Below are 12,497 nucleotides of genomic sequence, written 5' to 3'. Positions count from 1 at the left end.
ACGTGTGAATAAAAAGAGGGGATGTAACATTTGTGAGATCCAGAAGCTTGTGACAGCCACTCGGAGAACGAAACACATGTATTATGACAAAATCACAAACTGCTGGCTTGGCAGATTCCCTGGGAACAGGCGGGGAAGGTGATAGCTGCTCGAAAGTCAGAGAAAGGATCAATATTGAATAAATCAAAACAAATATGTGATAGGTTTTGAGAATGATATAAAAATTAAATACCAGGGAATTTGAGGCATGAGAATATTCAATTACTGAGCTAGTGCTACAGTCACTGTCATACTGAGAAAAGGGGGAGGGCAGAATGAAATTACTGAAGGAGTAATAGCTGGTAGTAGTGTTAACATTTACACAGCCTACCTCAATATACTTAGAACAGGAAGATACTGCTTGTATTTTATGTACTGCTTGTACTACTGCTTGTATTTTATGGATGGAGAAGTTGAGGCATGGACCACAGGTCTCTTATTCCTCCTGGTCACCCGTGGAGCTCGCTGCCTGTTCCCTTTTCCCTCTGCTGTCCGTGCCTCTCCCAGCTTTTCACTCATGCCTGATTTGAGCCTGGGTTTGAGTTAGTTGGTGGTGGTGTTGCAGTGCTCAGCAAAGGAAATGGCCACTTAGTCGTAGAAGGACAGGCTTCTTTATGGAAAGAATATTCAAACTTAATGCAATGCAAGAGGAATAATGCCTCTGATACTGGTGGAAGGTTGGGATTTTCCTGCTTAGCAGCACTTTCCATTTAGAAAACACCACTTTACTGTGCATTTTTCTCCCAAATCTGCCTGCTTGCATTAAATTTGTGCATTCTCAGGTGTTTTCCTTGTCTTTTAAATTTTGTTTCCCTTTCACTTTAAATTAAAGCTCTGAGATGTCATTACCACAAGGTTAGTGGTATATGGGCTTTGTGCTGGCTATCCACATGAAGGGAATTTCACCCTAGGAAGTTTTCCACTGGAGACAGGCTAAGCTTCCAGGGATGAATTTCCTGGAGCAAACAGCCTCTTCTTCCCTTGTTCTGAAGTCAGTTCAGGACACTGAAAACAATACCTGTAGCAGTATTTGTTAGCATTTCTTATTTTTCTTGTAACTGTGTTTAGTGAGCTACCTTTCATATAGCCATAGATAAAGAAAGCATTGCTGTTCCAGGGAGTCTCAAATTGCAACCCTATACCTACATCTCCTGTCACCTTTCAATGCTGTGACTTATTTACATGAGAAATGTGTGATCATAAGACTGAGATTTTAGAAAATATTATCTGTAATAAAGAAACAAATCCCATATCTTTCCAAACTTTCTTCACTGACATTTTTCTTCTTCTTCATTTTTTGTCTCAGAAACAAGACATGCTGAGTGGTGTATATCGATTTATGTTCCTTTAATACAAGAAATATCAGCCGACCTTACAGAATGTATGGATTTTCTTTTATCCTTAACTGAGCACATAATATGTTAGCAAAATGCACATATACCATCCACAGCCTACTGAATTTCTCTCATATTTTTCAAATAACTTTACCTCACTCTTTCTGTAGTTCATTGAAATAACATCTTGCCTTAGTTTATTTGTAAGACTATTCACGCTATCATATTACTGCAAATTCTACAGATAAAGATGAGGAGAAACTGAAGGAATTGAAAGAATGGATGCAAGAATAATGTTTATGAAGCATACTGAGATTGCTTTCGATGGAAGATGCTGTAAAAGTGCAAAGCTCTTATTATTGTTATTATTACTTTAATATAGGTGGTTACCACACAGATCTATGACTGGATGAATTAAACTCAAAAGCAAGGACTGATTTCAGCTGTTCCTTACTTAATCCTATAAACAGTCAATTGATATCTTAATATATATTGCTGCTGCTCCTGGCCAGGAAGTCATGGGAGGAGATAAGGTATTATTGGTTTTATCTGCTGTATGTCTTACATAGAGGGCAAATCCAGTTTTTTTTTGTGTGTGTGGAAAAATCTTGACATTTAGCTGGGGTCCTCTGACCTCGAAGCTTGAATTTTGTATTGGAATACATCAATATAAAGAAATTTGGGGCTTAAATATAGAAAAAAAAAATGGCATTCTAGCTTAACTCTAAGTAGGCAGGGAATTGCCCTTTATTTTCAAGTGGAATCCACTGAAGTATTTTTCCAGGTGGGGAAAACAGTGTGTGACTAAAATGGACCTTGTTTTCTATGCTGAAGTGGTGTATGGGGTAGCTCTGATTGCTGAAGATCTTGGAGGCAGGTACATGAGCAATGGCTTATAAAATCAATCTGCTGCTACTACAAGCAGACTGGAACCTCCCTTGATATAAATTGATATAACACTACTAATGTCATAGACTCTTCTACTGCCTTAGACTCTCAGTCCAGAGCACCAAAAATATCACAAGCCATATCCCAACACCTCCAACAGTAGCAAGATAAACTCCACAGCTGACAGCACTGCAAATCACATCAGCTGAGGGTCTGATTTAAAAGTACTACAAGACCTGTGGATATCTGCTAAGTGATGTGAACATATTCCTTAATTTGTCTTCCTTCAGGCATCCAGAGTGTGGTATCACCACTTTTTGTCCTCTCTAGAGCTGGTAACAACTGTTCACCCAGGGACTCCCCATTTCTTTACTTGCCGAAAACCCTCTAGATTGTAAACAACTAGAAGTGCACTGCTCCTTGATGCAATCCTTTAACCTTAGGCCTATTTCTCCACTTACTCTGACAAAATATACTACTACACTACACTGGTGTAAATCCGCTTTTAGTCTGGATTTACATGCATGTGCCTTGCAGGGATGGAGGGCTACATCCTCAGAGGAAAGCAGCGGAGAGCATCTCAGTGCAGCCTTTTGCAGTTAACAAAACCAAGCGGTTGTTAAATAGTAAAAGACTCAATCAATAAGGGGAGAGCAGCACTTCAACATTGTCTTTTAAAGTTTGAAAATGAATTTTAGTTAATTAAAAGTGAAGGGAAAAATAAATAAAATAGAGAAAGTCTTGTCAATTTGGTGAGAGTTCCTCACCTGTGTGGCCCCAAGTCTCTGTCCGTGGAGGAAAGCAGCTCTTCATGCTCAGCCTGCTGAGCTCTCTGCCCCACGGTTTGGAGAGCCAGTCTGTGGTGCCTGCTGAACCTCCCTCTCCTCCTCCTCTTCTTCCTGCATCACCCCAGGGCCTGAGTCCCGCTGGGGCCAGCAAGGAGGAGGCACCCCTTCTTCATTGTGAAGCAGAGGATATTTGGTACTGCAACCCCAAAGTCTTGGGCTCTCCTGTGCCTGTTGTGGGATGGTGCAGGTTTTGGTGATGTTGAAGGGGGAGGTTTGGCCCCTTTGTTCGTGGTTCAGCTGGTGGAGTTTATGGGATCCTGCAGGAACCTGAAAGGCTGGTCCCAAGGGCTAGGAGGAGGAGACCAGGGTTTGCTTCTGTGCTTCACAGAAGTTGCTCCAGCTGAGTCAAAAAATTTTGTGTTTTCTTGCAGAATTCAGCTGCTGAATGGACCTTTATTAGCGCATTAAGGCCTTCACAATGCAGAACCAATGCTTGGGATGGAGGTCAGTAGGTGGACCCCTGAGCACCATATGCCTAACTGTAAGTAAGTTGTACCATATCAGAAAGCTGCCCTCTTTTCTCCCCGAGCCTTCTACACATTGCTTATATTTTGGGGTGTATAAAAATATCCATACCCTAACTTCCTTTCACATGCCTTTCAAAACAAACCCATTTGAATCAGACTACTGCAACAACAAAATCCCAACCAGGAGTAACAGAAAGGAAAAAAAACCCCATCCCCTCCACCTCCAAACCATTATCTTTTGCCATGAACTAAAACCCAGCAGCTTCACTTGATTTCATTTTTGGTAATAACAACAACAGAAATTTGCATCTGGGCTGACAATGTGTATAGTGAGTGTTAGCCCAGTGTGATTTGAAATTGGCAAGTTATAGCAACCCTCTGGAAAACCAGGATTTACAAGGGAAATGCTGACAAACACTTAACTACAGTGGCACTTGCTCTATACTATATAACACATAAAACAGTAAAATGGAACATAAGTCTCTCCTAATTATTGAAAATATTTTGGGGCTGCCTTGTGCTAAAACACTCATTTTCATCTTGTGTTTCAGATAATATTTTGCCCTCTCAAAGCAAATTTTGTTCTAAGCTACCTATCTTTAAAAAAATGTGGCTAATCACAGTTGAAAAAGCAGCACACTGTGTGTGATTTTTGGAAGGCTATGTATAATAAGAGGAATTTCAAGGCTGCGTGGACTTGCATGACACCATATTATTGCATGAGCAAAAAACCAATACTGAATGGTAATAACCATTTGTCAGAGGCAGCACGGAGCATTATATTATAACCCTTTGTGTGTGTGTGTGTGTTTGTGTGTATCCTATATAAAGCAATCAGACACCTTGCAATTTCCAAACACCTGATAATGTTAAAGTTTATTTTATCACAGCCAAGGTTATATTTTCTTTCAGCTTCATAGTGACCCTAGGAGGAAGAGGAATAATGGATTGGGAACTTATTATAGCTATTCTGTGTTAAACAGCCAAGTAAAGGGCAAATATAGTTCTGTAGTAGAATCAATCACTGAACCCATCAGTGAGAATGACCCTCCTGGCCCCCACCTTCTTCCCTGTGCCTAAGAATTTGCCATATTCAATCTTTAGGCTCTGAACCCAAATGCCCTTTGAAAGTGAATTTATGATCACTTCATCACACTGTCTATTAGCTCACTTTCTAACAAATAGGATTGAGAAATATATGGCAGGAACTGCAACGGCACATTTCCAACTAATGGTTAAAATGTCAGGGTGATAATGTACAAGTGCGTCTGCCCTCAAACACAAAATCAAATGCAGCTTTACAAGGGCTGTCGCCATTCCACTTTAGTTAAAGACTTGCAAGCTTCCTTCTTCCCCTTTGCAGGGCTGCAGTTTGGAAGCTGCTGCATCTCATCAGGGCTCGGTTTGCCAGTGCTGTACTGTACTTCATTAGGCAGCTCTATTTAATGGTTTCAACAAAAGCCATCATTTTAGCCCAACTGCCTTGACTAAATTAAAATTTCCAATCTCTGTTTTAGTGTTCTGCAACTGATGTATACATAAGCAAAACTGGTCAACATCTGCCAGGGGGTTGGCCAAAAGTTCTGTAAAGATGTACTTCACATTTCTGAAGCATGTGCAAAGTAACAACGTACTTATCCTCCTGAGGGCTCTCATGATTTTACTTCACCATTTGTTCAGACACACTTTAGCAGCATATAAGCCATACAGTTGATTCTCCCCTTGGTTGCAGTTTTATCTGTAGTGTCATTTTGAGTAATTGGGGTATGGTAGCTGATCAACTTTCAGGTTTCTCATTGGCAGAAAGGGACTGTATTGGCACCAAGAAAGAATATGATGGGTCCTCTCGGTGCCTGAGCAAGTGTCCCTCTTTTGCACTTGGCTACCCAAGGCCATTAGAAAATAAGCTTAATAAAGCAACTCAGTGTATACATCTTAACTATTCCCAGCCAAGGGGATGCAGCTATAGAAGAAATATTTTAAACCAATATGAAAGATGGTAAATGTACATATTTAGTCAGTGATCTGTGAAAGTTTTTGAATTAGTTTTTAAAGCTTTGTTAAGACCAGAACGCACAGATGTTGAAAACAAGTTCAGATGTAGCGACAGATGGTATTTGATTATGAAGCAGACTGTTCATATAATACAAAGATGCTGCTTCTGCCATACACAAGTAACTGCAGAGAGTGCAGTAGAAATTTTGGAAGGCAGAGCAGTTCAAGAGGTTCTTTGTGCGGCAATAACTTTCACGTTTTTCCAGCAGTGCTAGAATTGGGATAATTTTCTTTCTTTTGCAGTCAACACCCTCTCTGCCCCCCCTTACACCCCACCCCCCATCCCTCGCAATTTTCTCCCCTGTTGTATAGCTATCTTGCACTTTTTTGATCCTCTTTTCAGGTCATTTGAAATCAGATTAAGGATAAATACACTTCATTTATATTTATGGAAGAACAAAGTTCCTTAAGGTTAATATTAACAATAATAATTATTTTATATGACTGATATTGTCTATAAAAAGAACCTAAGAGTACCATATTTTGGACAAATCCTGAATTTTGCAAGTGTTATAACACTATATCCAAAATCACAGGACAGTTGTACAGGTCTTTTGCTGGGGACAACATACATGCCTATTTGCTGGGGCTGCTGCCATGTTTACCTTGTCAAGACCACAGTCATCCCCCTTCCACTTCCCTCTTCCAAAAAGATATGAGAATGGTGCTGAAATTTGGAAATACCTGGAGGGAGCTGCTCGAAGGGCAGGAGTGCCCGCCACTGGGCACCGGCTTCACTCCACTGCTGAGGAAGTTTCCAGCTGTGGTGGGGAACCTGGACCCTTGCTGCCGCCGCCACTGTCATCCTCCGGCACCACCCGGGTCCCACTTGGCCCACGGGATGGGGACCCCAGTACCTTTGCCGAGAGTAAGGAGCAGCTTATGTGGCCTTGGGCAGTGCCCATCCACCCAGTCCTTTGTGCAGGCTGGTTCCTGAGAGAGCCAGGTTTCCCCCATCACCCCACCATGGCACCTCCCAACCTCCTCTTTTCCCAGTGCAGCCCCCACCAGCAGCTGGGATGGCCACCCCACACCTCCCCGTGCTGCAGGCAGCAGCTGGCCATGGTGCCGGAGAAGGTCTTATGAATATTCTAGAAATTTCTGGAAGGACAGAAACACCATTTAAGCAGCAGACCATTCCCAATGGTGTGCAGCAGCACGGAGGAGGGAGCAACCTGGCTTGCAGGCAAGGGGAAATCCTCACCATGGATGGGCTTTTCTGGTTTCTCTGTGGTTTCCACTGGGTTCTACAAAAGCAAATGGCTGGGTAAACAGTATTGTAAAATATTGTCTCCAGTCACTTGCTAGGATGCCAAAGGATGCCAGAAAGCAAAGTGTCTGCTAGGAAATAAAATGGGATCGGCAGTAGTGTGTCGATTGCGCAATATAAACCAGGGGCTTTGCGAGGGCGGCTCATGAAGCCCTTGCTCGGGCTGTTAACAAGTAACGGCGAGTGTTAATGAGTAACGCAGAGGACTGGCAGCGGCCCGGTGCCCAGCGGGGGGCTGGAGTATCGGGCGCTGTTCCTGGCTCGGCAGCGGGCAGGCGGGGGTCCTGGGGAGGAGGCACCACCATCCCGCATCTCCATTTCACTGTCTATAAAATGGGGACATGCAGTCGGCAGCATGAAAAGCTTCGAGCTCAGCTTTTTGAAAGCGCTCGAGGTTTTTTCCCTCTGGCACTCGATGCGTGGTGGAGCTCTCTGCCTGAGCTCTAGGTTTCACCAAAAGCTGGGAAATTGTGATGTGTAGGTTTGTGTAAGAAAGCTGTGAATTTCATTTTATATTTCGCCACTTCTAAACAGACACATTTTGTTAGGAAATATTTGAAATACACCCCTTGACCCAAGCATCCCTAGACTTTCAGAGTATTTGTAATCTAAGGTGGGCTCGGGGTACACATTGAAATAAGCCTTTAAAGCTGTTTAAACCTCAGCCTCATGGGCTGTTCGAGATCCACCCCTAACTGTTCTGCAGCTTTCTTAAATATGCCATCAACTATTGCCGTGCATGAGGGGCAGGTGAGTCCCAAATCTGAATGGTCACTCTTCGGCCTAAGTCAGGCAGCCATGCAGTCCCTGGGATGGGTGTGTTGTCAGAGCCTTGTGTTGATTACTGACAAATTGTAAAAATAATATTAAAAAAAAACCAATCTAAAGTGCCTTCACTTCAGAGAAATCTGGGCTCAGGGTTTTGACTGGAGCATCATCTTGTCCTTTAAAAGCTCTGACCAAATTATTGAGCTGATAAGCGATTCCCCTTGGTTTTACATGTGCTGGCATGAATTATCCTTGAGTGCTGCATATTAGGGTTGTTTTGTACTAAAAGGTGTTAAACACTTGTAATAAATATTTTTCCTTATTTCCCCTAGGACACAGTTCCATCTCTGGTTGGTGAAGCATAAAAAAGAGCTGTCATGCCCAGTTTTAATAGGCAATAGGATTTCAAGCCCCCAGAGTTGTTTCACAGTCTGGCAGTGGCCATAATGAAACTGGCCACTGTTGCCACAAGACTTTTTCCTCTCATGCGTTCTCCCCTGTTACCTCCCACAGCTGCTTGACTGGCAGGTCTCTTGCAAACTGCAAACATATTTACATTGGAGCCAGTTGTATTTCTTTAGCTATCTGTGCCATCTTTCTCCTTTTTTTTTTTTTTCCTTTCCTTTGCCTAGCTAGAGATTCAACCTTACGTCTAATTTTAAAGAATAAAATTAAACTGTGCATGCAATTAACTGCCTTTGAGCATGAACAGCAGTTCATTTTCATGTGTTTTGTTGTGAAGCAAATAGCTTGTTTGTTTGTTTGTTTGTTTTTTCACACTGATTCCCAAATAAATGGGAAAGTACCACTATTCACTCGCCTAGGATTTATTCATGAAAATGCAATCACAGCCTCCCAGACTCTGGGCAGAGCAAGGTGGGGGGGGGTGTCCTTTCTCTGCATGAGAGTCGGTGTCTCACTCTGCTTTGCAGCTCTGGAAAGAGCCAGGCTAACCTAAGCCAATGAGAATTCATTGAAGTCTCTAAAAAATTTAATATGTAAATAAAAGATAATTCTCTAACCTCTTTAAGGCACAGGTATGTTAGTGATACCGAAAAGCTATACACAAAAATAAGCAAATGATGGCTTTTCTGCACCCACCAATCCATCAGGCTTTGATAGGCATCTTCTCCCAATGCCCCTGCCTGGTGAAAAGCTGGGAGTGCAGGCAGGCCTTGCAATGTGCCCAGAGGGTCAGAGAGTTGAACCACGCAGGGGAATAGCCCTCCCACCCCCCCACACTCCTTCTATTCCAGCAGTTCTGCCGCCACCCTGAGAGCCCTCCATCCCCCTTCAACAATAAGCTTTAGCAAAGATTCAATTTATTTTCCGCATTGTGTTCTTAAAATAAATGCTGTGCCATATTTTAAAACTGAATCAGATTAGTCTGTTTGGGGAAACACTGTAACCCATTGCAAAGAGCGATGGACTTGTTTGCCATTATTTCCTAAATGCAGTCAGTCGTATGCTGCAACTCACCCATCAGTTCCTTTTCCCTCCTAACAAAGAGGGAAGACTGGATCAGAAGGGATCATCTCCATAGAAATTGTGTTGGCACAACCTAGACTGGGCATAAATAAGGGTACGAGAAAGAAAATGAGAGCAATTAACTCTTTCAGGCTCTCAAATCACAAAATGCAGTCTTCTGCATTCGGCTTCTCAGTGATGTGATATGTGAAAGATCCCAGTTCCTAGTGATGGTTTCAGTGACATAGAATTGTTCTGTTTGCCTTGATCAGGGACGATTCATGTCTTGCTTATGATTTTTAAGCTAGAATGTAGTATCTTCCTTATTGTAAAAAATCCAGGTATTAGAGGAACTGAGGATTTCCAAGCACAGATGGCCAGATCTGCAGAATTTGGATCATTTCAGGGTGCTTGAAGCCTGGGAAAGTTGATTTGGCCCTCTGCAATGACAGGGACTACTTGCCAAGTTCCAGTCTAGCTCTGAACTCCTGCAGTACTCTGAGATGCCAATAGCTAGGATTTCTCATTTAGAGATCTGTGTGCTTTCCACTGCAGGGTAAAATGACAAATAGTGTCATAGAACCAGTACATTTGAGAGAAAAACTGATCAGAAGACAGAGTGAGCTAGTAATTACCCATGTAGCTTGTATCATTTGGTCTATTAACTGGACACCTGAGGATGATCTCCCTCTCCTTCGTCAAGTTAAGTCTTGCAAGCTAACATGAAAACGAGCCCTCCCTCTTAATCTGTAGCTGCCTTTGCAAGTCTTTGCTAGGATGTTCTTAACCAGCTGCCTGGTTTTACTCTCCTCACCCTCTCTTTGGCTTCCCTTAAGAAAAGCACTTTCATGGTTTCCTGGCAGCTCCCGCCTGGGATGCCCGTGCTTGCTGTGAACCAAGACTGGCAGAGGAGTTCCTCAAGGCTGGAGGCTTTCTGGAGCAGATGAGGCAGGGACCTTGACATGCTCCTCATTTGAGATACTGCAGTCTGCCCTGCTCACCAATGCCACCATGTCTTAGCAACCTCCCAAATACACAGGCAATTAGTAAGTGCTGCGGGGCAGCCAGTTCCTTAAGAAAAGACCTGAATGTCAGGTATTTTGACCTGAAAATGCTAGAATGTTGGTTTGGTAGTGTGGATAGATGTGAACTAGGAGGGGCGATTTGTTTGCAGTAGAATCAGAGAAGATCTTACACCTACATAGATGAACTTCATGACCTTCCACAGAACCTCTTTACACCCGGTGTTGATGTGGCCCAGCAAATGCAACTCCAGTTGTATAAAAAGACGTGGAGTTTTAATTGCTCTTACAGATACAAAGTATTTCCGTGGTTGTTACAGTGTAGCTAAAGCGGGATTCAGGCTCCAGCTCTGCTCTACAGTGTCCTGAGGCCAAATCGTGGAAGATTCTGAAAATAAATGACCTCAGATGAAAACATATTTTTAACATGCTGCTTCTTCAAAATCAGAAAATTCTTGCATGATTCTGTGATCCAAATAAGCTACCATCTTACTGCCATCTGTACCAATTCTAAGCCAAAAAGAGACCATTCATATCTGAAACACAGACAATAATGTAAATCAAAGATTCACAATCTCAAAATTTTGATCCATACGAAACAGCAGAAATAGCGAAGGATGAGAGAAAAACAATGAACAAATGAGACTTGCATTTTGAGGAAATGTGTAAGAACAGATTAGTTATATACAATGCTAATGATTGTACAGCTTGAAAAGGAAGTGATCCAAGGAAGATGATAGATTGTAATAAAAAGAATAGAGAATGGTATCTGGATGCTGCCATTAACAAGGGCAAACTGATAAAAGGAACAATTGTGGATCACATTGAAACAAGCATTATTCTTCTGGATATTGACTTGTGGAACTCCAAGTTGCAGGACACCAGCATGGCAGGTATATCCAGGAAATGCTTAAACATCATAAATTAAAGTACTTTCTAGCTCACACTGGCTACACTTAATTAAAGGGCTGCCTATGCCTCAGACGTAGCAAGTCTCTTGCAGGGAGTTATTCCTTGTCTGATAGACTATTGCAAAATAACATTCATTATCTTAACCGGTGCTGGAGGTAGGACACTGGATTAGATAAATCATTATATCCATTTTGCAAGAGGGCTGGCAGTTCATTAATAAATAATTTAAACTAAGGGGAAAAGAAAACCTACAGAGGATTACAGTGTTAGGCACAGCCTGGCCGCAGCAGAGAGGTTCAGTGGTTCATCTCTTGATATGGGGCAACACAAACTTTTAGAAATAAATATAAACAATGGCAATGAGCTTGTAATTTATATTTTATTTTGCACAAGCTTGCATATATACTGCACATACATTCAGTTTAGAGAAGATGGAAGGCACACAAGGCAATTGAACTACTGTATCCTTTAAGTGGTACAAAGCAAAAAGGTAAAAGTCTGGAGAGTATACAAAAGCTTTAAACACACAAAATAAAATCCACCCCCCCCCCAACATTTTTCCTGTGTTTATCTTAAATTTAGTAGCTGCCAAGCTAGAATTGTAACTTTTTTCAATCAATTGTCTACTGCACCTTTTTTTCCAAACGGACAGGGGAGTCTTATTGTTTTATCTTGTCATCGATTAATATTACAGTACATCCTTGGTAATACAAAATTGTACACCTTCATCAAATAAATTAGGATAAATTAAACCAATAAATTATGCAAAGTCTTCAGAACAATAGACAACAACAAAAAAAATCCACAGTTGAAATTGCCTCTAGCTAAAAAATAAAATAAAAAAAATCAAAAATTGACTTTATCAGTTCAGTTATTGTACTATCTTCAAATTAAAGGGTCTTTATTACAAAAAAAGAGCTTAATAATGCTATTTACAACATATTGCTAAATAATATAAAGGCAGTGTTTTGTCACTTTTGTAACTATATACATATGAGTAATGGCTGGGACAATATCAGTTTAAACCTTAACCTTTGACTCTTCTGGGCAGCATTAAAACCAACCTAAAGATGTTGGGTTTTTTTTTCCTTCTTTTTTAGTTTCTGACTCTTACACGTTATATGGTAATGAGATGGTTATTGTGTTTGTCTAATATCTCACTCAAGTGGTACAATTAATGCAGAAAGGATGGATTTCAGAGAAAAACGTAAGCTCGCTGTTTCTTCTAGATTTGTTTCTACATATCCCAGCATATTTGTGCATTCCGAAGGTGGCTGCTTCGGGAGAGAGGTGACTGTGGCTCAGATGAAAAGACTAAGTAAAGTCATAGTGCCACCACCTTTCATACACTAAAAAGGGTATTCCTAAGAAGATACAAAGGTTAAATACCAGTTTTCATCCCAGCTCTAAATATGAGCCTTTTTAGC

Source organism: Numenius arquata, chromosome 2 (assembly GCF_964106895.1).
Source record: "Numenius arquata chromosome 2, bNumArq3.hap1.1, whole genome shotgun sequence".
Classification (NCBI taxonomy): Eukaryota; Metazoa; Chordata; class Aves; order Charadriiformes; family Scolopacidae; genus Numenius; species Numenius arquata.
This window is presented reverse-complemented; position numbering follows the sequence as displayed.